Source organism: Paroedura picta, chromosome 14 (genome assembly GCF_049243985.1).
Source record: "Paroedura picta isolate Pp20150507F chromosome 14, Ppicta_v3.0, whole genome shotgun sequence".
NCBI classification, from domain to species: Eukaryota; Metazoa; Chordata; class Lepidosauria; order Squamata; family Gekkonidae; genus Paroedura; species Paroedura picta.
The window spans coordinates 26426640-26453711 of NC_135382.1; the positions used below are offsets into that span (position 1 = coordinate 26426640).

At 45.5% G+C, this 27072-nt stretch overlaps 1 protein-coding gene and 1 long non-coding RNA gene across 2 annotated transcripts in view; one reads left to right on the forward strand and one right to left on the reverse strand.

The window, feature by feature from the left end:
* Positions 1 to 27072, reverse strand: part of WWOX (WW domain containing oxidoreductase) — a 538960-nt gene that overhangs the window by 78854 nt on the left and 433034 nt on the right. The gene's annotated exons all lie outside the window — the stretch shown is intronic.
* On the forward strand, positions 7664 to 16633 carry LOC143823853 (uncharacterized). The gene is made up of 3 exons (XR_013226602.1): positions 7664 to 7793; positions 14915 to 15018; positions 16250 to 16633. It is a non-coding gene; the product is annotated as an uncharacterized LOC143823853 (long non-coding RNA).

Sequence of the window (27072 nt, forward strand, 5' to 3'; positions counted from 1 at the left end):
AGGAGAGAAGAAACAACCCGACGCCCACCCATCCCCACCACGCTGGAACCTCATTTACCAGGAGACGTCAACAACCGGCCAAATCCAGGCATGTAATTGCATCAAATGATTCCTCCAAGGCGAGTTAATCCAGAACCTACTTCAATTTATGATAACCTTGTGTCAAACGTTCCGTATATAGGTGTAAACGAATATCCTATCATCTGAGAAATGCACACCCCAGCTGTGTAGAAAAACCCACACTAATCCCCTCGAGACAGGCCATCATCATAAATTGAGACAAATATCTGTTGGCTACATGTGTTGGAATCATTTGTTCCGAACTCAAGGGAGAACTCTTTGGCGTCACCCGCCTTCCTTCCCTCCTCTTGCCCTTTCCATCCCAAACTGAAGACCCAATAGGAAGTTATGCATCACATTTAGGAGTTTTCTGCAGCAGCAAGAGAACAGGTGTGTGATGATCCCCAGCTAATAGGACTCATCCTTGTTCCAGGTACAAAACAGAAATGCTGTCTTCTTTGGGCTAAAGCTTGGGTGTAGGGATGGACAGATGGACATATAATGCTGCCTTAAAGGTAAAGGTAAAGGTATCCCCTGTGCAAGCACCGGGTCATGTCTGACCCTTGGGGTGACGCCCTCCAGCGTTTTCATGGCAGACTCAATACGGGGTGGTTTGCCAGTGCCTTCCCCAGTCATTACCGTTTACCCCCCAGCAAGCTGGGTACTCATTTTACCGACCTCGGAAGGATGGAAGGCTGAGTCAACCTTGAGCCGGCTGCTGGGATCGAACTCCCAGCCTCATGGGCAGAGCTTTCAGACAACATTTCTGCTGCCTTACCACTCTGTGCCACAAGAGGCTCAAAGCTGCCTTAGACTAAACTGAATCATTGGTCCTACAAGGACCAATGTCTAATATTGTCTACTTAGGCTGGCAGTGGCTGTCCAGCATTTCAAGCAGAGATCTTCCACATCTAGAGTTGCCAACTGCTAAGTGGTGACTGGAGATCTCCTGGCAGTGTCCAGCTGATAGAGATCAGTTCGCTTGGAGAACATGGCTGCTTTGGTCGTTGGTTTCTAAAGCATTAGATCCTGCTTCCCTCCCCAAGCCCCACGCTCTACAGGTTCCACCCCCCTCCCAATCTCCAGGAATTTCCCAATCAGAGTCTTGCTGGGCAAAAGTTCAACCTGGCCCTACCAATGTATTAAAAAAAACACTTGAAGGGAGTCAGAAAAGGTGCTAGTGGACACTATGACACCCGCAGGCACCACAGTGGTGACCCTTGGACTAGGATCTGGGAAATCCTCACTTTATCATGGAAGCTTGCTGGGTGATCTTGAGCCAGTCACTCTTTCCCAGCCTACTTACCTCATAAGGTGGTTGTTGTGAGGATACCATGGGGTAGGAGAGAATGGTTCAAGTTATATTGGATACCTGTTGGTGAGCATATGAATATCTAAATGACTAAATATCTAAATAAATACCAAAAACACCGGGGGCAAAAGGCCTCTAACCTGGCACAGTCCTCATGAGGGGGTAGTCAGAGGCCAGAAAATTCTGACTCGGGGTTTCGGGTTCGGAGTTCAGGGTGTTCTTGAACCCTGATAAACCAACCCCCAGAAACAAGCCAGTCTGGTTAGTGCCAGTCATGTTAGCTTTTCCCAGCTTAAAAGAGGGTGGGGGAGCCAAAGAAGGGCTAAAATGGCTTCCCTAAACAGCTGATGGGCTCAGTGTGTGCTGGGCCGCCCACCAAACAGCTGATTACACAGAGAACTCATTCTCCTTAGGCTGAAGCCGGGGTTGGTGGGCTTCTCTGCAGCAGCTATTTCAGCACGCTGGTTCCCTTCCCTCCTTTTGATAAAAGGTAAAGGTATCCCCTGTGCAAGCACCGAGTCATGTCTGACCCTTGGGGTGACGCCCTCTAGCGTTTTCATGGCAGACTCAATACAGGGTGGTTTGCCAGTCCCTTCCCCAGTCATTACCGTTTACCCCCCAGCAAGCTGGGTACTCATTTTACCGACCTCGGAAGGATGGAAGGCTGAGTCAACCTTGAGCCGGCTGCTGGGATCGAACTCCCAACCTCATGGGCAGATAGCTTCAGACAGCATGTCTGCTGCCTTACGACTCTGTGCCACAAGAGGCTCTTTCTCCTTTTGATACAAGGGAACTAAGCCTATGTGCTGAAATTGCCTGCGGCCATTTTAGGCTGATAGCAGGGCATTCACACCCATTTCCTGTCAGCTTAAAATGGCTGCCAGCTGAACCCTGAGCCAAACCAGAAAAAAAAAAGTCCATGAAAGGTTTGAGGGTGTTGAGGGTACACTGAACCCACAAAACGAATCAGATTCTTTTAAAAGTATCTCAATTTGATTTGAGGAAAAGAAAGAGCACTTGAGAATAAACCAGGTGGTGGCAGCTTAGCATGTCAATGAGTAGATGTTATGACTTAAAGATGTTCTAAGTCCTAGATTTTGTACTGTATTTTCCATCCTACTTGGGAGTTACAAGCACAGTGACGTACCTACATAAATAATAAATATTTACTCTATTCATGGCTCGATTTCTATTTTCCTTTAAGTACAAGTTCTCTGTCCACATCCTCCCCCCCCCCCCCCAATCCTCCCAATTTAGTTCACATCTGCGTTTTGGGTTTTTTTTTTTCATTGGGCAGAATTATAACGCTTTGACTCGGAAATGACAGTCAGCATGCTCAACTGGCACGTTATTTGCTGCGTAAAGGAAACAAAGTTTGCAAAATCATTACGCAAAGTCTACAGACCTGGAGATAAATAATGAAAATGAAACTTCCCCTGAAAATGCCCCAGTGTTCGTTTAATTTAATATTCTCCATTGGTGGAAATAAATTAAAAATGAACAAGGCTTGTTTATGCCTGCCTTACATGATTCTCTGCTTTTGAATAGCAACCGCATATTAATTTATCAGGATTCCCATAAATTATAATTAGCCAGGAGGATTAACAACATAAATCCTTGAATTTAAAACCAACCTGCCCCAGTCTCTCTTCCCTTTGCCCTAAAGTGAAAAGGAGCTATAAAACCCATCACTGCTGTTTGATCCATTAAACTCAGGAGACAGTCTTATTTCAGCTTAGCTACTGGAGGTACATTCGTTAAATCTTTTTAAAGTTACAGTAGCCTGCCTGGAATTGAGATGCTCACACTGCAGAAAATAACGTCCTAGAGAGCTGTGCCGCCTCTCTGGAGGATCCGGGGCTGAGGACGAAAACAGTGCTCAGAAATCAGGGGAGGTGGACAGTGGGAAATCGGCTTCTGGTGAAGCACAGCAGAGGGATCTAAAGCTAATCTCTTTGTCCGGTCTTTTCCCGTCGCACAAGTCCCTGCACTCCAGCCAAAAATAAAAAATAAAAAAGGTACCATTGCACATCTTTATTCCATGTGATAAGGCTCCACTTTTGCTCCACTTTCTAATCTGGCCAAGTTCAACATCAGCGGAGGGAAAAGATAAGAAGCGGTGGGACCCTCCCTCCCCGCAAAAGGCAGGCCATCTCATCTTCAGCTTTGCTGCCCAGGACCATATATCAAGGGCATGGCAGAAACGTGCTTTCCGGTTGCCACTGCGATGGCAATTTCCATTCAAATGTGAAGCATCAAAATCACAGATAATCAAGTACTCATCAGGACTGTGGATTAGAGAAAGAGGTATGATTACAATTAATGGCAATGCGTCCTTCGGGCTTACTCAGAATGGAGGATGGATTGCTGCGTTTTGCAACTGGGAGGGCCCATTCAGAAGAAGAAGAAGAAGAAGAAGAAGAAGAAGAAGAAGAAGAAGAAGAAGAAGAAGAAGAAGAAGAAGAAGAGTTGGTTCTTATATGCCTCTTTTCCCTACCCGAAGGAGGCTCAGAGCAGCTTACAGTCACCTTCCCTTTCCTCTCCCCACAACAGACACCTTGTGAGGTGGGTGAGGCTGAGAGAGCCCTGATATCATTGCCCGATCAGAACAGCTTTATCAGTGCTGTGACGAGCCCAAGGTCACCCAGCTGGCTGCATATGGGGGAGCGCAGAATCAAACCTGGCAAGCCAGATTAGAAGTCCGCACTCCTGACCACTACACCAAACTGGCTCTTGCACTGGTGGTTCTTGTTCACACAGCTCTACTTGGCTTTTCTGGCACCAACCCCAGCCAATTCAGGGGCCCATAATCATATGGAGAAAATCTGTCATGAACAGGAAGTACTTTATGGTTTGGAAGCATACTGTACTGCAGGATTTCTCAACAAGGGTCCCGTGAAATCCTAGGGTTTCTAGAAGACCCTGGAAGGGTTTCCCCAGTGGGTGGAAATTGCTTAATTATTAATATATTTTAATAATTTGTTAAACATTTATTGGATGAGATGACCATGGTCATGTCAAACCACCACCAATGATGGGCCTGGAGCGGGTGGGGAGGGGAGGGGCCCTGGGTGGGTGTGTCCACAGCTATGCTTCACAACTATATTCCGCACAATTGCGCCACTTCTGGGATTTCTCAAAGCCAAAGAATGTTTCCGGTGTTTCTCAACAGTCAAAAAGTTGAGAAAGGCCGCTGTACTGTAAATGCAGTCCAAGATGTCCTACCAAAAATGGCAACAATTGCTGTAAGCTTTCACTTTGGTATACCAGTATATTTTGTCTAGATTCCAGTCATGTGATAACTTCCTCTGCACAATTCCAGTGTGGTTGCATGGAAGAAATCTGGCAGAGCAAGAGAAGTGCTCAACTATGTCTAGCATAACTCATAGAGAAAGTTCTAAGGCAGGGGTAGTCCAACTGCGGCCCTCCAGATGTCCATGGACTACAATTCCCATGAGCCCCTGCCAGCATTCGCTGGCAGGGGCTCATGGGAACAGTAGTCCATGGACATCTGGAGGGCCGCAGTTGGACTACCCCTGTTCTAGGGGATCTCTTAGGCAGAGATCTTTCCCAATCCATCTCTGTGAACCTCCTTATGAGGAGCTGCTGGTGTCTGGATCAAATCTTTCTTAATTTTTATCATTTACCTGAAACTATACCTTGGGGCTACCACTGGATTCTTCTTCTGTTCGTTAATTCCTGTATTTGTATGCTGATTGATGGCCACTCACATGATTCTGATAACTGCCTCAATCCCATCGCAGCTATAATTGCCCAGTTAATTATGCATCTGAACTCTAGTTAAGCCTCCTTGGCAATTAATCCCCACCTATATGTATGGTTGAGAAAACGTGGTTTCATTATATCTGCAATGAAAGCTTATATCTTGAATTAAATTTGGTTGGTCTGGAAGGCACCGCTGGACTCAAACTTTGTTCTGTTGTTTCCGTCCAACACAGCTACCCACCTGAATCTACCTGAAAGTATGCCAATTACCACCTCACAGACACACACACTAAAAAAAAAAAGCCACACTGCTATCCTTTCTGGATTGTGATGGAATCTGTCAAGAAACATCCGCAAAACAATGTAACTCTCAACCGATTTCCATCATTGATTAGTAAATATCAAGTAGAACAGGACAGGCTGGGGAACATCCAGATGCTGAAAGGAAATGGAGATCTACTTAAATAGTTCTTCTGATTTTATTGAGCATCATTCAACTACTTGTCTAATCAAAGGGGAAGGGGATGTGGAGTCCATCTCTACTGTAATGGCTGTGAGCCGAACATCCTTAGAAACACCCCCCCCCCCCCCCCCGCCGTTACTCTGCAGTTTCAACTGAACCAGATCAAAGGAAGTTTATTGTTAATCCAGCTTGAGTGGAGGAAATCTGGGAGGTAGACCAGCCTTGTCTAAATTTGCCACAACACCATCTGGATGCTCCCCCAACTAGCCATGCAAAAGAAGTGTACGAAAGGTTGAGAGAGTGATCAGACTTAAATGGACCAAAGTAATGGGTGCCATTATAACAGCTGTTGTGCTTTAATATTTCATTTATTTATATGCCGCCTTTCTGCCCTATGGGAACCCAAAGCTGCTTATGCTATTCTTCTCTGCTTCATTTTATCTTCACAACCACCCGGCGAAGTGGGTCAGGCTGAGAGTGCATGACTGGCCCACAAACACTCACTGAACTTCCACAGCAGACTGAGGATTCAGATTGGGATCTCTGTGAACCTGGTCTGGCACGTTAACCATTACACACTGACTCGATGAACTGGTGTGGAAATTATTTTGTTCCCCAGAATTTGGAAATAAGAGTGCTTGACGACTTTTAATCTGCCTTAACTTTTTGGGATGTTGCTGAATACATAAATGGCATTACATTTTCTTTCTTTCTTTCTTTCTTTCTTTCTTTCTTTCTTTCTTTCTTTCTTTCTTTCTTTCTTTCTTTCTTTCTTTCTTTCTTTCTTTCTTTCTTTCTTTCTTTCTTTCTTCTCTTCCTTCCTTCCTTCCTTCCTTCCTTCCTTCCTTCCTTCCTTCCTTCCTTCCTTCCTTCCTTCCTTCCTTTCCTTTCCTTTCCTTTCCTTTCCTTTCCTTTCCTTTCCTTTCCTTTCCTTTCCATTCATTCATTCATTCATTCATTCATTCATTCATTCATTCATTCATTCATTCATTCATTCATCACTGCCTTGACTGCGCCAAATTGGCTGACATCTTTTTCCCTTTTTAAGAATAAGCTTACCAGTTTTAAGATATTCAAATAGGGTATGTGGGTCTCCTTCTGTTGTTTGCACCTGATCGTCCCTCTGCAAGGGAGGGCGAATCCAACAGCCTACAGCTTTGCCATCCACACCTAGAGAGAGCCGATGCTAATTTTTAAAAGGTGCTCTTCTATCTGCCCTGTTGGACCAAGCCAGGAGACTGAGAAACAGTCTGCGATGCCTAAACGAGAAAAGATATCAAATGAGAGGAAGGTAGACAGATGCAAGCGAGGTGAGAATCCAAATCGTTTTGATGCATGGACAGAAACATCATGTTAATAATAAATTCTACTGCCCTATATTGCAAAGGGGAAGCCAATGCTCATTCCAGGGGGGGATTGGCAAGCTCTCTCTCTCTCTCTCTCTCTCTCTCTCTCTCTCTCTCTCTGCAAAAGCTCTAAGAGGAAGGAAGCTGTGCAAGCCCATCCTGGGCTCCCTTAATTATTTTAATTGCAGCAGCGCAATGCCAGTGTGCTGAATTGCCCCCTCCGGCTCAGGCTGCTTAGCCAGGAGGTACTGAATTAAACTGTCAGAACATGCAGAAAAATTGCAACGGTGCCTGTCAATGGTATTTGTTAAGAGATGCGGGTGAAGCAAGTGACTTATATAGGGAAAAAAGCTGCCGGTGCAGAGTCGTCAAAGCACAGCACTGGAACTAATGGGGTATTCAGAGGTCTTGTTCTACTTCATTGGTCAAAGCCAACACACACAAAAATCCAGTAATATTTGGGGCGATTGGCTATTTATGGCCACAGTATAATAATAATAACAATGAAAAGCTGTTAAGCCAGACTGGCTAAAGCAGTCCCTACCGGCTACACCTCCAAGAAGCAGAGAGGCCCACTGTTCTGATGGTCTGGCTGTAATAGAAGTTGGGTCACCTGCCAATAAAAGACTTTCACTGGTTAATCGCTGGCCTTTGAGAGGATTAACCAGCTAACTTGAAAAGTGTTTGCATACTGCAGTAGAGAATGATACAGAGCCCTTTGGAAGGCGGCAGGAAGAAATGCAAGATACACAGAACCGATTGCTCATTGGAACAAAAGGGCTTCTTTGCTCCTGTCCTTTGCACTCCTGTATCTTGTTTATCTAATAAGAGAAGCAGGCACAGTGGAGAGAAGGATGCAGATCTGTAGGGTTCCTGCAAACAAACTGTGAGTCTTTACCAAGCATTGCATAAAAACATCAACAAAATCTCTTAGGGATAAAAGCATTACTGGGAGGGTTGGGGGAAGACTCTAAGTGGAAGGTCCAGTTTGACTTCCTTTGCACCATTAGCTGTTGAATACATAACAGTCAGTTCCCTGAGACTTTCATTTGAGACAAATCGGCTTGCTTTTTCGTACTGAGGACCAGCTTGCCCGACTGCACGGGCCTTGAGTTAATGCCCCGATTAATCCTCGCATCCGAGGGACGGCCCCAAGCGTCTGGGGGGCGCAGCATCCCGACGACACCCATTCATTTCAATAATATCCCTTGATTAAATGCAGTTGCTGGAATTCTTCTAAGTAGTTTCACACCCTCGTCTGGCCATTCCTTTTAATGGGTTTCCACTAATAAGAATATAAGTTCAGGAGAGGTTAATGAACCATTAATTCATTCTTTTAACTAGCTAATTTGTGTAACAGATAGCCTGTGTTTATTCTTACGCAAACGAGCCTCACAACATTTAATAGGCTAAATAATCAGAGAGATAAATAAACAGGGTTGATGCAATCAGGCCTTCCTCTTCCAGCCATCTACCGACTGACTCAGGGGCTATGCCGCCGATTTCGAAAGCGTAATTCCTGCAGAAAGGATTTGCACCTTCAGGACTTATCCCCCTCCCCCAAGGAGTTACTGGAGACTTTGGGGCTGGGGTGGAGGCAAGATTTGGTGGTGGGGAGGGACCTCAGTGGAGTATAATGCTATGGAGTCTACCCTCCAAAGCAGCCATTTTCTCCAGGGGGACTGATCTCTTTAATCTGGATGAGCTATAATTCCAGGGGTCCCCCAGATTCTACTTGGGGACTGGCAACGCTAGGAGGATGTGATATCTGGGTGACACTTTAGGCAGTTCTCTTGATCTCTATGATGACCATAGAGACATGGGACTTACTCTAGGGTTTTGTTTTTGGTCCCATTCTACAATTTTTTAGGGTGGGGAATTGGGGCTGAGGCTGGGGGTTTCCTGCCATAGGAAGGAAAATGGAAGGGCCTAGGCCTCATGCAGATTACATCAAAACTATAGTCTGGAGTTCATTGATTCTACAATAGAATGGGCTCACTACAGAATGCGAAGGATATGGACTGCGGCCAAAGATAACACTAAACTTTGGCCTGGCCACAGAAAAAGAAATGATTAATCTTTCAAAATATCAGCCCATTTCTAGAAATACCCCTGCTTTGACCGACAATGCATGTTGCCTACAGGAACCTTACCTGCAACTTTTTCAAAGCAGGAGAGATTTATTGTCTGACATTCCAAACTTCAGACAACAAACAAACAAACAAAAAAACAAAAAAAGGGAGGGGGGCTCAGACAGACTCTCACCAATCTCTCCTGACAGTAGTAGGAAATATGAATAGGCATCACACAGAACAGATCAATTTGGAAAGAGCTCATTTACTGTAAATGCGATGAGTTTAGCCAGGGCTTATTCAAATGCCTTCAAATATATTCTGACCTCTAATAAAGAGCAGGTTAAAAGCCACTCAAACAAATTTCAAAACAGTCCAAGACTAAAGGCTGCATTTTCTTGGAGGCTGGGAGGTGGTCCCCCACCCTGCAAATGGGGGCATCATCATACGAATGCCAGGTACTGGCCATTGGCTGGCAACCAGCAGGACAGGAAGGAAGTTGGGACAGGTGATCCTAGCGTGTCATACTGATATGCTAAGATCACTTTCAGGTTTGGGGAAGAAGTGACATTATGCCATTAGCTTGAGTTCCTCTTCCACCTTACTGAGAGGCCGCAGGGACAGAGGGAGACCTGACATGTCCGTATAACCATATATCACCAACAATCTCACTGCCCACCACAGAAAGCACAAAGGCTTGAATCCTGCCCAAATTTCAGCAGAGTGAAATATTTCTGTGTGTGGAGAGCAGCTTTTTCATCTCCCCCTCTTGCTGAAGTCCCAGATGTCCCCCTAAATATTGTTTTACTTCACTTCAACATGACTACAAATGACTACAAATGGGAGCCCTTGAACCACATCAAAATGTCAGTATGGTACCCTAGGAATCCCCTAATTTTTATGGTAAAAACCCCCGAGATTTGGGAATTCTAGAGCATCATTATATATATATATTATTACTATTACTAGCAAGAAAGCCCATTGCAACCAGGAATGCAATGGGCGCTAGGACCCAGGGGACACCAGGAGGTGCTTTTTTTTTCTGCTGCGTGGAGCTGTGAAAGGCTCCTACAGGGTTTTTTTTTCTGCTGCTTGGAGCTGGGAAAGGCTCCTGCAGGGTTTTTTTTCTGCTGCTTGGATCTGCGAAAGGCTCCTACAGGGTTTTTTTTCCTGCTGCGTGGAGCTGGGAAAGGCTCCTACAGGGTTTTTTTTTTCTGCTGCGTGGAGCTGGGAAAGGCTCCTACAGGGTTTTTTTTTTCTGCTGCTTGGAGCTGGGAAAGGCTCCTACAGGGTTTTTTTTTTCTGCTGCGTGGAGCTGGGAAAGGCTCCTACAGGGTTTTTTTTTTCTGCTGCGTGGAGCTGGGAAAGGCTCCTACAGGGTTTTTTTTTCTGCTGCGTGGAGCTGGGAAAGGCTCCTACAGGGTTTTTTTTTCCTGCTGCGTGGAGCTGGGAAAGGCTCCTACAGGGGTTTTTTTTTCTGCTGCTTGGATCTGCGAAAGGCTCCTACAGAGTTAATTTTTTTCTGCTGCCTCTCGTCGGCGCGCCGGCTTGGAGCTCCTACAGGGGTTTTTTTTTCTGCTGCCTCTCGTCGCGCTAGCGGCGAAAGGCTCCTCCGGGGGTGTTTCTTTTTTCTCTGCAGCTGGAGTCTTGTGTTGTGTTTGCGGCGGGGGCTTCCTTGGGGCGGCAGAAGGCTTCCCTTCCCCCCCCCACCCATCCACCCCCCCGAGGCTCTCTGGAGCCTTCTCTCGGCCGGCGGAGCGGGCTAGCAGCGTCCACAACGCTGCGAGGCCGCTCCGCCGGCCGAGAGAAGGCTTCCCGGCCCACCCCCCAGCCGAGGCTCTCACCAGGCGGGCCGCCATTTTCTGAGCGAGTGAAGCAGGCAATGGGGAGCCGCGCGAAGCGCGGCTCCCCATTGTCTGCTTGGGGCGGGATTGACACTCGGAGGGGCCAATCAGGAGCCGCTTCGCGGCTCCTGATTGGCCCCCCCCGAGTTTTTATCCCGGACCGGTCCCGCCCTAACTCCTCCCCACTACCCCTTACTCCTTTATACAGTCCGTGGCGCCCGTGGCGCCACGGGCTGTTTACAGATATGGAGCTGCCTCAAGCCAAATTGGGTCTCTGGCCCATTTAGCCCAGTTTGGTGTAGTGGTTAGGAGTGCAGACTTCTGGCATGCCAGGTTTGATTCTGCACTCCCCCACATGCAACCAGCTGGGTGACCTTGGGCTCGCCAAGGCACTGATAAAACCATTCTGACCCAGCAGTGATATCAGGGCTCTCTCACCCACCACATAGGGCGTCTGTTGTGGGGAGAGGAATGGGAAGGCGCTTTGAGCCTCCTTCGGATAGGGAAAAGCGGCATATAAGAACCAACTCTTCTTCTTCTTTTTCTATCTATCAACTTACATCACGAGCAGTATGCCAAGATTCCAGGTTGTACTCAGAGCTACTAACCGAGATCTTTCACAGCCCTTTAACAGAACATGCTAGCAATGGAATTTGGATACTCTTCGTGGAAACCATGTGTTCTTAATGATCTCTCCTCCACAAACACAGGGGTATCAGATTTTTGAAACCATAACAACTTCTTACAAAAGAAGATCCAACAATGACTGGGCCATTCACAAAGAAACCCACAGCAGAAACACGCTGAAGATTTCCAGTAACTTCATAGAAGAAAAACAACAACAGATATTTATAACTGCGTTTCAGCCTATTCCCCCCACCCACTGCATTTACTGCAACACGCTTTCCAATTTCATTCCCATTAGCATACTGAAACCAGCACGGAACCCACTTCCTGTTGTGGTGCGTTCCTTAACCACTTCAGCTTTTACACAGCATTTGAACTCTTCCTCTCCTCCGGACTCTTCTGCCTCCTCCGAAGCATTCCTTTCGGTATTAGTTATTTCCCTCCCCCCCCCCCCCATGTGCATTCCCCTTCCTTCCTCGCTTGCTTGCTTTATCAGTGATCTGTGAGCAGTTCAGCCACCCCCACAACAATGAAGCACTAAGTGGAAATGACCAGAAAATTAAACAACCCCTCACCAAAACAACACATCCTTGTAAAACGTTTTCTTCCAAATTCTTCCAGGCTATTCCCCAGATTTGAAAGGGTGGCCTTCAGGCTGCCTTAAGCCCTTCTAGAGGGGAAAGAAAATAGACTTGTCTTACTGTGTCTGTTTCCCTTATCAGGGTTTTAAAAAGCTCTGGTGGGGGTATTTCCAATCAGGGAAACTACAATGCCACAACCCCAGTCCTGAAACTTGTAGCGTGACCCTCAGCCTGGTGGCAGAGAAAAGTTTTGACATCGGCTGGGGAAGTTACAAAAGGCTTTCAGAAATGCAACCTTTCCCCGACATCCCAAGGTGCTCGCAGCTCTGAATTTCGCCTGTACAGCCATAACATTTTAACAACAGCACTGCCTGAGAAGAACATTGCTGCTGATGGAGTACAGTAAGCGGTCCAGAAGATTAATGGGCCTCTTTAAGGAAAGAGACTCTTTCAAATCTCTTTGCAGCCAACAATGGGGAGTAAACTGGGTTTTGCAAAAGATCAGAAGAGTTCTTTGAAATCTGACATGTTGGAAAGAAAGTAGAATGCTTTTCATCATTAGTCATATTGATGCAGGAAGCAGTGCAGCTTTTAAAGTGTCATTTTTATACACCTTTCCAATGAAATGACTGTCCCGCACCCAACCTCCAGGTTTTACTCTCTATTTCTCATTCACGAAAAGATAAAACATTGCATGAAATGTTGAACACCAGAGATGGGGTGAAAGATTTCTTCTTCTTTTTTTTACTGTTCAGGGAACTGAGGATCAGAAAAGGAGATAAATGGAAAAGGGAAAGATAAAGAAACTCCAGGAGAAGATCTGGGGTGGTGGAAATTTAGATATTAACAGCACCACGGCTCTACTAGAATGATAGCTCCTAATAACCTGCACAGTATACAGTACATGGGACTGACTGCTACAGCTTGGAGAAATCTTAAAGGTCTGGGGATGGAGCTAGGAGAGGGCAGAATTTGGGGAGGAGAGAGAGCTCAACAGGGATAGATCGACACCCTCACTTGAAAGCTCTCCAAAACTAGAGTTCGATAGCACCTTTAAGATCAACAAAGACTTATTCAAGGCGTGAGATTTGGAACACATGCATGACTCAGCTCTCTTCCAGGAAAACAAGTTAAACCCCTTTAAACATGATCAGGACAGGCACTAGCAGACGTAGCTGCCCCTTTTGTTTCGGACATGGCACCATTCCTGGCTGTAGATTGGTTATAAGAAACACAGGCTCAAACCCCCAAATTCTTCCCTGGGTGGTCTTGGGCCAGTCACTCATTTCTTCAGCCTACCTTCTTTCACAAGGGGGTTGTTGGGAGGATAAGATAGAGGAGGCAAGAACGATATTCTAAGCTGCTTTGGGTCTCCGCAGGAGAGAAAAGCAGATTATATGTTTAAACCAGGGGTAGTCAAACTGCAGCCCTCCAGATGTCCATTGACTACAATTCCCATGAGCCCCTGCCAGTGTTCACTAGCAGGGGCTCATGGGAATTGTAGTCCATGGACTTCTGGAGGGCCGCAGTTTGACTACCCAACAAATAAATAACCAGTGGCACTGGACTATCCTTTAGCTTCAGTTCCTTAAAGGAATGGTGCGATACAAACAACATACATTAGACCAGGGGTAGTCAAACTGTGGCCCTCCAGATGTCCACGGACTACAATTCCCAGGAGCCCCTGCCAGTGTTCGCTGGCAGGGGCTCCTGGGAATTGTAGTCCATGGACGTCTGGAGGGCCGCAGTTTGACTACCCCTGCATTAGACCAAAGGCAGCAAGACCAGACTTCACGGTACCAGTGCAAAGGATCTACTCTACCATTTCATGCCCTTCCAGATCTCCCAAAGTGGGGAGCATCTCAGAATTCCTGCATAACTAAGGATCTGACGGGGCAGTTATGCAACCCAGACCAGGTAGGCTTAAACCCCAGTCATCTCATACTTCAAAGCAGCAAGCGTGTCTGCCACATGTATCCTGGTCTCTCTGTAAGAAATATACCTAGGGTAAGCGGGGGATGAGCTCCTACTGAGTGAAGTTTTGGTCCCAGGTCTCCTGACACTTCAACCGTAGGCCATACTGGTTCCCAATCATTCTTTAGCAAGGGCCGCTCAATTATTTTTGCTGGCCCAGCTCTTTAGAGAATCAGGACTTGTATCTTCTCCAAGGATTGTAAAGTCCAGAGTGCCCTCTGCTGGTGCTGCTCAAACTCCATTGACTCCCCGTCGGATGCCGCCATTTGTAACTGGACCCTCTAGCTAGGATTCTGGTGCTGCCAAACAGATTTCCCATCAACCACTTCTTCCACACACACCCCCCACTGCCCAGCAACCTGTCCCAGCCCTCTTCCAGAAATCCCATTCCACACAGCCTGCATTCATTAGGGTGCTCTGCAATTCCTAATGGCCCACGGCGAACGAGAGAGCCATCAAACACATTTCATCGAGAGTGAAAGAGCCCCTGGAAAAATATTTCCCTCGATCGTTTTTCTCCATAAGTTCCTCTGGCAACCAATTCTAAACATAGGTGCCAAATTATGGTAGCTTTAAGCTTTCTATTACTCTTTGGCACACTAAAGAGCCAGTGATTTAAGACACTTTGAGATGTCCATTAGCTGTAGCAATGAATTCAAATACGAAGGAGCCAGACCATAAATCCACATTCACACGAAGATTAACCACTGCTAATACTTCTGTTTGTCTAATATTAGCAGGTCCCTCTTCAACTAGGAACCCTCTGCCTGTTAAATCTAGACTGTTTTTAGGAGAAAAGGATATAGATTTTTTTTTGGGGGGGGGGAAACCCTTGCTAATTGAGCTGGATGTGAGGGCAGTTCAAAGGGTGCCTACTGAAGGAATCTATTGGGGTACTCTGTTTTACAGATACAAAGGACAAAGGGCCATGACTTGGACCAGACCAGGCACCAGAGGTCAGCATGGTCAAGAATCAGCAAGGGGCCAACCACCTATCAAGAAAACCTGAAATGGTTATTGTTTATTTTATCTTCCTTGCTAGTGTCTGCTTCCCTGGTCACAGATTCAAGTGTAAACGCCCAGGACCACTCTGAGCCAGTGGAGCTTGTCCCAACCTTGGCTGGTCTTGGTATCTGTCTGGTATTGTCTTTAGGCATACTTTCCTTAGAGTGTGATCTACTAGAATACTGCAGGGTAGGGCTGGCAGCAGTCAGGCAGTGGGACAGACTGAGCCCCTAGAGAACCCAGCTGCTGAGACGGGTGTTTGCAAAGAATGCAGCTGCTGGAGAAGTGAGCAGAATCTGAGGGACCGAAACCTGGGAAAAGGGCAACTGAAAAAGGCCTGGAGGGGTGGGGAGGGAGCCCTCGCCACTGCTCTTCACCACCACCACCGCTCACCTCTACCCTGCTGCAGCCTCGCCAGGCCTCAGCCGCACGGCTGGGGTGGAAAGGGTGAGCCAGTCCATGCCAGTGCTCCCGCTGCCCCAAGCAGCTCTGGCTGCCACCTTGCCAGGCCTGAGCAGGGCTGCCCTGGGCGGCGGGCGGGGGGAGGGGAGGAGCATAGTCCCTGCCAGCACTTCCTCCTACTGCCCCGGGCAGGCCTGCCAAGGTCTCAGAGGCCTCAGCAGGCCTGTTCAGGGCAGTGGTGGGAGAAGCAGACTCCCTGTCAATGCTTCACACTGCCACCCTGAAGAGGCAGTGGTAAAGGTCCTCATAGGGCTGGTATAGATCCTCAAATTCTCGGGAGTCTCCTGCTGGCGACCTTAAGAAATCTTTATCTGCCCAACAGTGATGGTAAAAGGCTAGGAAACTTCAAAAATATTCAGTAACACACCCCAACGATCTTATTTGCAAGGCATTTGCAAGACATAAATTAAAAAAATAAATAAAGCAAAGTCAGGACTGATTGTCTTCGCTAAAATTAAATAGTTGGCTTTGGCATACAGCTAAAGCTGCTAATATAGCACTTACTCTGTGTTAGGGGCATAAACTGATTCCTAATCCCATAAAACAAACTTGTACAATATACATAAATCAATTCTTCCACTTAGATTTTTATTTGTTAAACAGAAAGAAATCCCATCCTTGGCAAGTGGCTGCATTCTGATAAGGCCACGAGCACACACACACACACACACAACAAATTGGGGGGAAAAAGCGTTCATACAGAACATGTCGCAGGAAAAAGAAGAGCACACAACTATTGTGGACTATTGTACATCCTGTTCTCTTGTCTTTCACCAGTTTCCATTTGAAAAGCCACCCAGAGTACAAGGGGAAGAAGAAAAAAAATTAAAGTTCTGAAGATTTTACAAGACGAGTGAATATTTGGGCTATTGATAGCTGCGTGCATCTCAAGAATAAACTTGTTTTGCAACAAGAAGTCTGAGCCAAACCAAGTAAAGCTAGAACGAAGCTTGAGTTCCTGGGGAGGGGAAGGAAACAAGAAACCACAGCCCAGAGCACAGGGACAAACGCACAGTTCTGTCCTTTGAAATCACCTGCCACGAATTTGCTTATTTTATGACTGAGCTAACACATCCATCCTTTGGCAGGATTTGGGATTGTTTTAATGCCCTGGAAGAGGAGGAAAAGCCATTGTTCTTCAATGTTCACTCTAGAGTGAGGGGCACAGAGCTCAGCCCACTAAAATCCAGTTCTGAAACTCTGCACATTTAATACAATTCAAATGACACTCTCAAAGTGGTCCACAGAAATGGAAGTATACCACTGGGCTTTTCCAAAAAAATGATATCCTTTGCTTCATAGAGTCATAGAGGAGGGCATAACGGGGCCTACAGGCCATCTAGTCCAACCCCCTGCTCAACGTAGGATCAGCCTAAAGCATCTCTGATAAGTATCTGTCCAGCCACTGCTTAAGGGTCACCAGTGATGGGGAGCTCACCAACTCCTTAGGCAGCCGATTCCACTCCTGAACTACCCTGACTGCGAATTTGTTTTTCCTGATATCTAGCCAATACCATTTTACATGTAGTTTAAATCTATCACTGCGGGTCGTATCCTCTGCTGCCAACAGGAACTAATCCCTGTCCTCCTCTTAGTGATAACCTTTCAAACACGGCAATCCTGTTCCCCCTCACGCTCCTCTTCCTCAGCCTTTCCTCACAGGACTTGGTCTCCAGGTGCCGGATCAGCCTTGTTGTTCTCTTCTGCACCCTCTCAATTTTGTCCACATCCGTTTTAAAGCGGGGCCTCCAGAACTGTGCACGGTACGGCAGGTGCAGTCTGACCAATGTGGTATACAGAGGAACTCTGTCACCTTGTGATTTTGTTGTGATGCCTCTGCTGATACAACCCAAGACTGCATTTGCCTTCTTTACTGCCACAGCACGCTGTCTGCTCATATTTAGCTCACATTTCACAAGTACCCCAAGGTTTCGTTTACACCCACTGCTAACCAGAAGTGCATCTCCCGTCCAGTATGCGTGCTTCTCATTTTTGTGACCCAGATGTAGAACTCTGCACTTATCCTTAATGAATTGCATCTTGTTCTCACTTGCCCACTTTTCTGGCATGTTCAGATCTCGTCTCTAGGGTGTTTGCTACTCCTCCCAATTTGGTGTCATCTGCAAATTTAATGAGGAGTCCCTCCACCCTTTCATTCAGAAGATTGATACCAATATTGAAAAGTAACAGGCCCAGTACCGAACCCCCGTGACATCCCACTGCTCACCTCCCTCTAGTTGGGTGTGGTTTTCAAGCCAGTTCCCCATCCCCCTCACCATCCAAAAGTCCAATCTGCAGTCCTCCAGCTTACCCATCAGAACATCACGAGGAACCTTGTCAAAAGCCTCACTGAAATCCAGGTAAACAACATTAAATAAACATTTCATAGTTGGGGCTTTTTGAGATTTGGCAGCCCAGGTTATCTTCTAAACTTTTCAGGCCCAGATTCGCATCCCTATTCTCAGCCGAATAAAACAGAATCCAGGTTTGCCAGGCTTATAGAAACAATTAATTCAATTCAATTAATCATTTGGCCAATCAGGACTTAATCAAGCTGCATTCTTACATGAATGTTTTGCTATGTCTTTGCAGTCTACCGCCAGCTTTAGAGATGAAACAGGTTGACGTATCATAGATCATAGAACAATAGAGTTGGAAGGGACCTCTTGGGTCATCTAGTCCAACCCCCTGCACTATGCAGGACACTCACAACCCTGTCGCTCGTCCACTGTAACCTGCCACCCCCTTGAGTCTTTACAGAATCAGCCTCTCCGTCAGATGGCTATCCAGCCTCTGTTTGGAGGGTCTTCCTCTGTGCACGAATACACCACATAAATCCACAGACCTCAATCTACTGGCCCAAGCCTGCCAAGTACCCCTTCTGAGGGAGAAGCTCTCAGATTCTGGTCTTAACTTTTTACCTATGAGGAGCAAAGACAGACTAGAATCTGTTAACACAGCAGTCCATCCATTCCAGGCCAGTGAATTGTGCTACAACAGAATGTCGAGCTCTGAAGAAAAGCTCTTCAGTTTCTCCGTCCCCAGAGGAGGCAAAATCATTGTAGCTGCACATGTCACAAATCTCCACCTATTCCTTGTAAAACAAGCTTTTTTTTTTGTTTTCAGTTCCTCCTGGGAGTCTGCAGAGGCTTTTTGGTGGGCCTTAAATGCTAAGCTTTGCCAGTTAATTCACATCTCCTGATGGCACAATTAGGGCCTCCATCCCTGGGGGGGTAATGGAGCTTGTACAATCAGAGGTCAGCCTGGGCAGATTCCAGCAGTCTTTGTGGAGAGAGAAAGAGAAGGGAAAGAAAAGATGAGGAGGAAAAGGACAGGAAATGCTTTGAGTGGCAGGGTAAGTAGTGCGATCTGGATGAAAAGGATGATGGTTTGGGGGGTGAGGGAGGAAGAGAAGCAGTGCAGAACAAGAAGGGGAGGCAGTGGGGTTGCTTGCTGGGAATCTCAGGCTTTGCCAACTTATTGACAAAGGTTCTGATGTGCCCCGTCTCAGCTCGACTCAGCCTGAGCAACATAGGAAAGAAAATCACATGACTTGCCTATCTTTATGGATCCTCTAGACCAGGGGTAGTCAACCTGTGGTCCTCCAGATGTCCATGGACATTCCCAGGGGCTCAAGGGAATTGTAGTCCATGGACATCTGGAAGACCACAGATTGACTACCCCTGCTCTAGGCAATCAAATGCTATTCTCTTAGTCCCTCCCTCTTATCAGCATGGCAAAGCACTGACTGTTGTCTTTCAAGTGAAATATTTCCTCCCTAGGGTTAGCAGCCTCCAGATGGGGCCTAAAGATCTCCTGGAATAACAGTGCATATCCAGGAAGCAGAGATTGATTTCTCTGGAGAAAAGGGCCTCTTTGGAGGGTCCTCCCCTCCTCTAAACCCACTACCTTCAAGCTCCACCTGCCAGATCTATGGCAATGCTTCCTGGAGGAAAGCTGATCTTTAGGACATGCAATTTAGTATGATACTGAAGGCTGGGTGCAATCCTGAACTAATCTTTAATACTACTGGCAGTTTAGAGAGCTGCTCGGTGTGAAACAACCCCTTGCTGTGGGAGTCAGGCATAAATCATCTCAAGAAGCTGGAATGATGCAGGATGGCCTTTTGAGCTCAAGCTATTCAGTGCATCACCAGAAAGCTGAGCAGAGGTACCAGGAGAACAGGCCCCGTGAGACTGCACCTGTCATAGAGAACAAGGCTCCCCTGTTTTGCTGCTTTCTGTCTCACACGTTTGCCCACCACAGCATCAATCAAGCACTGGGCTGACAACGATGCTCTATGTGTGGTATTTTCTAAGACAGGCAAGCGGTTAACCGATGGCGTTCCCACAGAAAGTACAAAGGTGGGCTTCCTCTGCAGGCAGCTCTCTTGACTAACAGGCAGCTCTTTCTTTTTGAGGAACACGGAAACCGAAAGCAATCAGAAGAAACCCACCAGAGAAAAAGATTCAAATTTCATTCTTCGTATGACAGCAGTTCCTTGAATGGCTTGAAAATATTGGCCACAATAAAGATTCAAAGATGTCCACAAAGAATGCAGCTTGATTCTACCACCATCATTTGGACTATTAAGCATTTTTCAAAAACCAGCTACAAGATACAGTGTGGTCAAGTATCACTACCATTTGAGGAATCTGAGGGCATTTCCGCATTTGTTAAATGTAGTGAAATGCTTATCTTACATTGTACACATATAGGCATTTAAATGGAAAACTATGAATATATATATTTTTAAAAATTAGTGGGCATTGTGGGACCTTAAAACATGGAGAAAGGGGATTGGCTGCCTGGATTGATTGACAGGCAGAACAAAGTCACGTGTAAAGCACATTGCTCTCTTCCGCCATTTCCAGCAGCACTTGTGGAGGGTGAGAAGCACAAAAGGCGGCAGACGAAAGCGAGACAGCAAAAAGGAGGGGCTTGGGAGAACGATAATATTTAGCGCTACACCATTCAGCTGGCGTAATGCTATTTTTTCTGATGTGCGGAAATGCCCTGAATCAAGTTTCAATGGGTGACTCCAATATTCTCCTATTGTGAGGGAGAAACAAATCCCTTCCCAAACTTGGTTCTCCCTAGGGATCATTTCTCACATCTTCAGAATTTTTCAAATCTATAATCAGTGACCTTAATGAGTGACTGAAATCATTAAACCAAAAACCAAGGAAAACACATGTTTGGGAAGGGGGGTTCATCAGGACTGTGGTGCTCTGGAATCCACCCACCAAGCTAATCTTTCCATTAAGGAACAGGACTCTGTGGTCAGGAGATCAGCTCTAATTGTGGGAAATTTCTAGGTATCACCTGGAGGCATTTTGTGCCTCTCAAGTTTCCAAATGGAAAGTTTTAAGATTTATTAAGTTTGTATTTCCACTTATCTGTAACAATTAACACAGCACTGTTAATATTCACAGCTTCTTGCTAATAGAGGAATGTGATATTTTAAAATCTATCATATAGACAAATTGAAGCTCCTTGGGTAAAAAAAAACAATCTCGGAGTTTCCTTTTTAAAAAAGAACCCAGCAGTCCTAATTTCCTGATATTAAATTATTTGAATTATTTCATTAATATTGTCTTTTCAACGCACATAGGTCTGATTTCCTCGTTAAGTGTCATATCTTTAGGGCTACTTGTAATTGTGTTTTTTCTTATCAGTGGGTTTTGACAGTATTTCAAGTTGTCATTGACTTACTCCAGGCAAGTTCATGGAGAAGAGAAAAAAAAGTTCCGTGCAAAATTCTGTCATCAGCACCGTCATTCAATCTGCTCCTAACTAATACAGTTAAGCCTCCTAAAAATAGGGCCTTTATCTCTCCAGAGGTTTTACCTTGCAAAGGCTCAAAACACTATGTAACATCTCTCAAGATGTTATTCTGAAATTAATTTAATTAACACCCATGGGTTTCAGTAAACAGAAACGAAAGAAAAAGCCACAAGGAGTCTGAAAGTAAAGCATAGAACTTAGGCATGGTAACAGGTTGTGTCTGGGAATCGGTGGGAAGGTTGTGGGCAGATTCATGGAAGGGGCTGCAGCATTGCATGAGATGCTACATAACTTATGGTATAAAAACAGAAGTGATAAAGGACAGTTCTAGGAATTGTCATACAAACTTTATGGTAACACCAGAGTTTTTGGCAATTCCTAGAGCTGCTCTTTGTCACTTCCTGTAAGAACTTCCAGTAAAAATACAGCACTGTGTTTTGGTGGTGGTGGTGGTGGTGGTGGTGGTGGTCTTCTTCTTCTTCTTCTTCTTCTTCTTCTTCTTCTTCTTCTTCTTCTTCTTCTTCTTCTTCTTCTTCTTCTTCTTCTTCTTCTTCTTCTTCTTCTATCTTCCAGTGCTATTTGCAGATGAAATTCCTCTGTGTGACTCAACCAATCAGAAGCACCATAAAAGCAACAACTTTTGCTATGTCTATAGATGAAATCCCAAACATTAGGTTAGTGTTTACTTATTTTAACATTCTGGTAACAATTCTACACAATGTGTCTACATTGCATCTTGCAAATAGACCAAACCAGGCTATTGGTCTGTCAAGGTTTACTGACTGGGAGCATTTCTCTAGATTTCCATGTGGATGTCTTTCACATCACCTGATCCCTAACTAGAGATGATGATGACTGAACCATATGCATGCAAAACAGATGCTCAAAACACCAAGCTCTTCCCTTAATTGGCTAGCATTGCCCAGACTGCTGCTATGGGACCACTGATGCTTGGTTCCCTATTGCTCTGGGAGCCAATTCACACCCTAGAAAAGAGAGGGGTCCTTGTGTTTCAAATGTGGGACAGCTATGCCTTTTCGGTAAGGTTGGCATTTCCTCTGAATATATGAAAGCACATTGTACCCCTGCTATCAAGAGCTACAACAGCCCTGAGATGGTAGACTTAGAGTGAAGGATGGGATCTCTTGTGACAGCAAGCAAAAACGTAACAAACACACTCGCCGTTCAAGAACAAACTCTGTCTCATCTTCCAGCATTTGTTGGAAGTCTCAGAAAGGCGTCACGCACAGAAGTTAGTTTTCTGTTACTGCCGACTAAGGTATTCCCTTTCCTGAGGGAATCCTGGAATCAAATTTTTCTAAAAGAGATCTTCAAAGAGCTTGTTCAGCACTCAGATGACCCCTCCTTGTTATTTTTGTCAAGACCTGTGCTTTTGCCAGCAAATCCTGCATCCTGGAGTGAACAACAGGATGGTGGTCACTTCGCCAGACTACCTGGAGCCCGAAAGGTAAATCTATATACTGTGGCTGACTGAGGTAAGTGTTTGTTACAGCTTTTATGAATTTAATAGACACCCAGCGATACATATTCCCAAGCAGAGGACAAAAAGGACAGTGCCACATCATCCTGCAGAGCACACTTGCATAGAAGAACTCGTTTTGTCATTGTGGTTCATCGCATTATAGCTTCATTTACTAAACCAAAACCAAGGGAAACTGCGAACCTTCAAGGTGTCTGTTCACAACCTAACCAGATAAATATTTGTTATGGCTTATAAAGCTGTTGCCAGAACGGGGCAAAAAGAATAACCTTTCTTAAATACTGCTTGGGCACTGTTCTCCTAATGAATTGCACTACTTTAAGCAGTCTAAGAAGAGCCTCTTGTGGTGCAGAGTGTTAAGGCAGCAGATGCTGTCTGAAGCTGTCTGCCCATGAGGCTGGCAGTTCAATCCCAGCAGCCAGCTCAATTTGACTCAGCCTTCCATCCTTCCGAGGTCGGTAAAATGAGTACCCAGCTTGCTGGGGGGTAAACGGTAATGACTGGAGAAGGCACTGGCAAACCACCCCGTATTGAGTCTGCCAAGAAAACGCTGGAGGGCATCACCCCAAGGGTCAGACATGACTCGGTGCTTGCACACCTTTACCTTTTAAGCAGTCTACAATCTACTTGGAGTCAAAACAGAAGCAGCTATTTTAATGTTCCAAAGGCCTAAGAACATGCATCTTTGTTCCTGTTGGTGCTATGTGCACAAAACATTATTTTCACTCTGTTAACATTTCCGGACTAGGACAAAAAATTGAACAGATACATTTCCGTTTCAGAAACCGTCATACCCATGCAAGTTTTCCATGCAGGTTCATGCAAACAACATTTTCCAAGAGTTGTACTTGACTAATTTTCTTTGGCTCTTAGTCCAAAACTTAAGGAGCCAGATTTTTTCTGTCTTCAGAGTTTCATAGTAACAATGATATTATCTAATAATTAACCTCTGTACAGTTTCTCATTCAAACGAAGGGGGACATATTTCCACCAAGTTCGGCCCCCAGATTTTTTGAATTCCAGGTACTTGGTAAAATAGAAGGAAAGTTTATTGTATAGGTTTAGAAAAGGGAATATTGATAGCTTGATTTGATGCAATACAGAAGTGAAAGCTACCCAACGGAAAAACAAACTGGCTCACTACCTGAATACTCCTGGTGGCTCTTTCTTAGTTACATCCGAGAAAGCAATCTCCTACTTAAAGCACTCTCTATACGACTACATAGTCCTAAAACATCAAGCGCTTGAAAATCCAGCTCACTTCTAAGTTCTGTTACCCAGGCTCATATTTAAACCTGCAGCCCAGGATGGCCAGGTACTCACCCTGGACCAATCTGGTCACTGCCTTTATGGGGGAAAGCCAGAACTCACATCAGCCCCACACCTCCCTCTGCCATATTGAATTTGCAGGTTCTGCAGGTTGTCCCCCTGCCATATTGAATTTGCAGGACATCGACAGCCTTAAAGATGTGTGGGAACCAGTCACAGGAAGATACCAATCTACCACCTCTGCTACCCACTTGGATCTAATCTACCACCTGCAGCTGTTCCCCCTGATGTATGCAATGTGGTACAATACTTCCAGATGACACATGGATGTTGCAGTATTTTCCTGATTCTTCTCTTCTAGCTCCCGCAAGTTCCTCCCCATCTCCTGCCAGCTGGTTTGACCAACCTGGCAACCCTAAAACCATGTAAACCACCTTGAATCTCAGTGAGATAGATGGACTATAAAATAAAGTGAACAAATAAGCCCCTCCTATCTATTGGTAAACAGTAATGACTGGGGAAGGGACTGGCAAACCACCCCGTATTGAGTCTGCCATGAAAATGCTAGAGGGCATCACCCCAAGGGTCAGACATGATCTGGTGCTTGCGCAGGGGATACCTTTGCATTTACCTTTATCTATTGGCCTTCTAAGATTGCCTGGTCCTCCATGGCCACTGGTGGAGGATTGTGTGGAGGGGAGGGTTGACAAACCCAGACCTTACAAGGATCCATCCCCAAATCTCCAGGAGGTTGCAAGGCACCTCTGCTGCTGAATCGTAGAGCTTGGTTTTTCCTATAGCAGGGGTAGTCAAACTGCGGCCCTCCAGATGACCATGGATTACAATTCCCAGAAGCCCCTGCCAGCATTTGCTGGCAGGGGCTTCTGGGAATTGTAGTCCATGGACATCTGGAGGGCCGCAGTTTGACTGCCCCTGTCCTATAGCATCCAAAGTGAATTTTTAAGGTCACTCTTGCACCATCTGTAAGAACACACCCTTCAAGCCACGCCACATGCTATGGAGGCTTTATAGACAGTTTCCAATGACTGTGTAGTATGCAAGTTTGGAGTCCTCTTCTGTTTCCTATGAACATTCATTCTACCCACAGAAAATATCCCAAAACACAGGAAAAGCTAAACTGGACTTGGGCCGCTCTTTGGGCCACTGCCTTTTCAGTCTTTGAGTTTTGCGGGATGCTGCCTGTGATGTAAAATTGCATTTGTTGAAACATTTAAGAAATATATTCATTTAATAATTTCACCCAGTGCTTCCAATAAAATCTGTCTTGCAGAGTTTTGTTTACAATTGACAATCCTGTCGTTCTCATTAGAAGAGTAATCACATTTTGCGCGAGATCATATTCTGCCAATAGGATGTGATAAATAATCCAGCGCTGTGTTGCTCATGTATACGTAATTAGAAATGGTTATGATTATGAATGACTAGCTGGGAGAGATGCAAAGTGTTTCTAAATTGGTTTAAAAGAAGAGGGGAACCCTTGCAGGCTTGTCTATCTACTCATAACATAAAACCCTTTTGAATATCATCCTCAATCATTTGGTGTGTTTTCTGGCATTAACTGGTTCTACCAAACATTGGTAATAATTAATGTGACATTTACAATCTCTAACAGATTACAAGAAAGCATTTGGCATATCAATATGACATCCATCTACCTTTCTGTTAGGCAGGTGGATGCTGTTGAAATTCAATGCACAACTGAGCTTCTTCTTGATCTATTTGTCCTTTCGTTTTTAGCCAGGAATGTCTCTGTAGCTACATGTTGTTCAAGTTAGGGGGAACAATGGAAACCATAAACGTAAGGGTCACTGGATGAATTTTGTCAAATGACATCTGAATTATTTCCGAACTGGACTTGGCCAGTTGTGGGAAATAACAGCTAAACATTGGGGTCACTATAGTCATTGAGGGCTTTATTGGCTTTTAGCAATATTTAATATCCTAAATCTATTAAATTTGCTGTAATGTTGAAATGCATTTATTTAAATTTCTTCATGTAGTTAAAACATTTCGAGCCAACCTTATCTTCTCACATTCAAGGCAGATCAAGATTCAATCAGCATGGGAAGGACAGGGGGAATTTCCCCACAATTCTCCCACTTATTTCGTTTTCATAGAATCAGAGTTAGAAGGTACTTCCTGGGTCATCTATTCCAACCCCCTGCACTAGGCAGGACACTCAAAACCCTATCGCTCATCCACTGTAACCTGCCACCCCCTTGAACCTTCACAGAATCAGCCTCTTTGTCCAATGGCTGTCCAGCCTCTGTTTAAAAATTTCCAAAGATGGAGAACCCACCACCTCCTGAGGAAGCCTGAGAAACCGCTCTCTGTCAGGAACTTCTTCTGGATGTTTAGACAGCATTTCTTTTGAATTAATTTCATCCCATTGGTTCTGGTCCGTCACTCCAGGGCAAGAGAGAACAACTCTGCTCCATCCTCTACATGGCAGCCTTTTAAATACTTGAAGTTTGTTAGCAGATTCCCTCTCAGTCCTCCCCTCTCCAGGCTAAACAAACCAAGCTCCCCCAACCTTTCCTAGTGTTTTATAAAACACCAACCAAAATGGCCTTTAATACTTTATCCAGAGTACATTGATTTCAATGAGCTCTAAGTGGAGAACTCTGCCCGGGTTCTCAGTGCCCAAGCAAAGTCAAGGGGGTTTCCTGAAAGCCTTTACCTACCTGAACAAGGGCTGCCTGCAGCTCTTTACTAGAAAATGTCCTTTGATAATCAGCACCAGGCAGGAACGCTCCTGTGTGTCCTTCCTCCCCACACATTGCGTCTGACATGCTGAAATGTTGCTTGAGAGCTGGTGGGATTTTCGCTTGACCTGTGCTGTTTGCACTGCCTATTTCTGGAGGACCCATGTAGGTTCTGTTTCCCGGTATCCCAGTGAGCTAGCTAAGTCATTGGTTTATCCTGAGCTCAAGGACATCTCAAATACCCATGAAGAATTCAGTCCATACATCACAGTGTGAACATGAGAGAGAGAGAGAGAGAGAGAGAGAGAGAGAGAGAG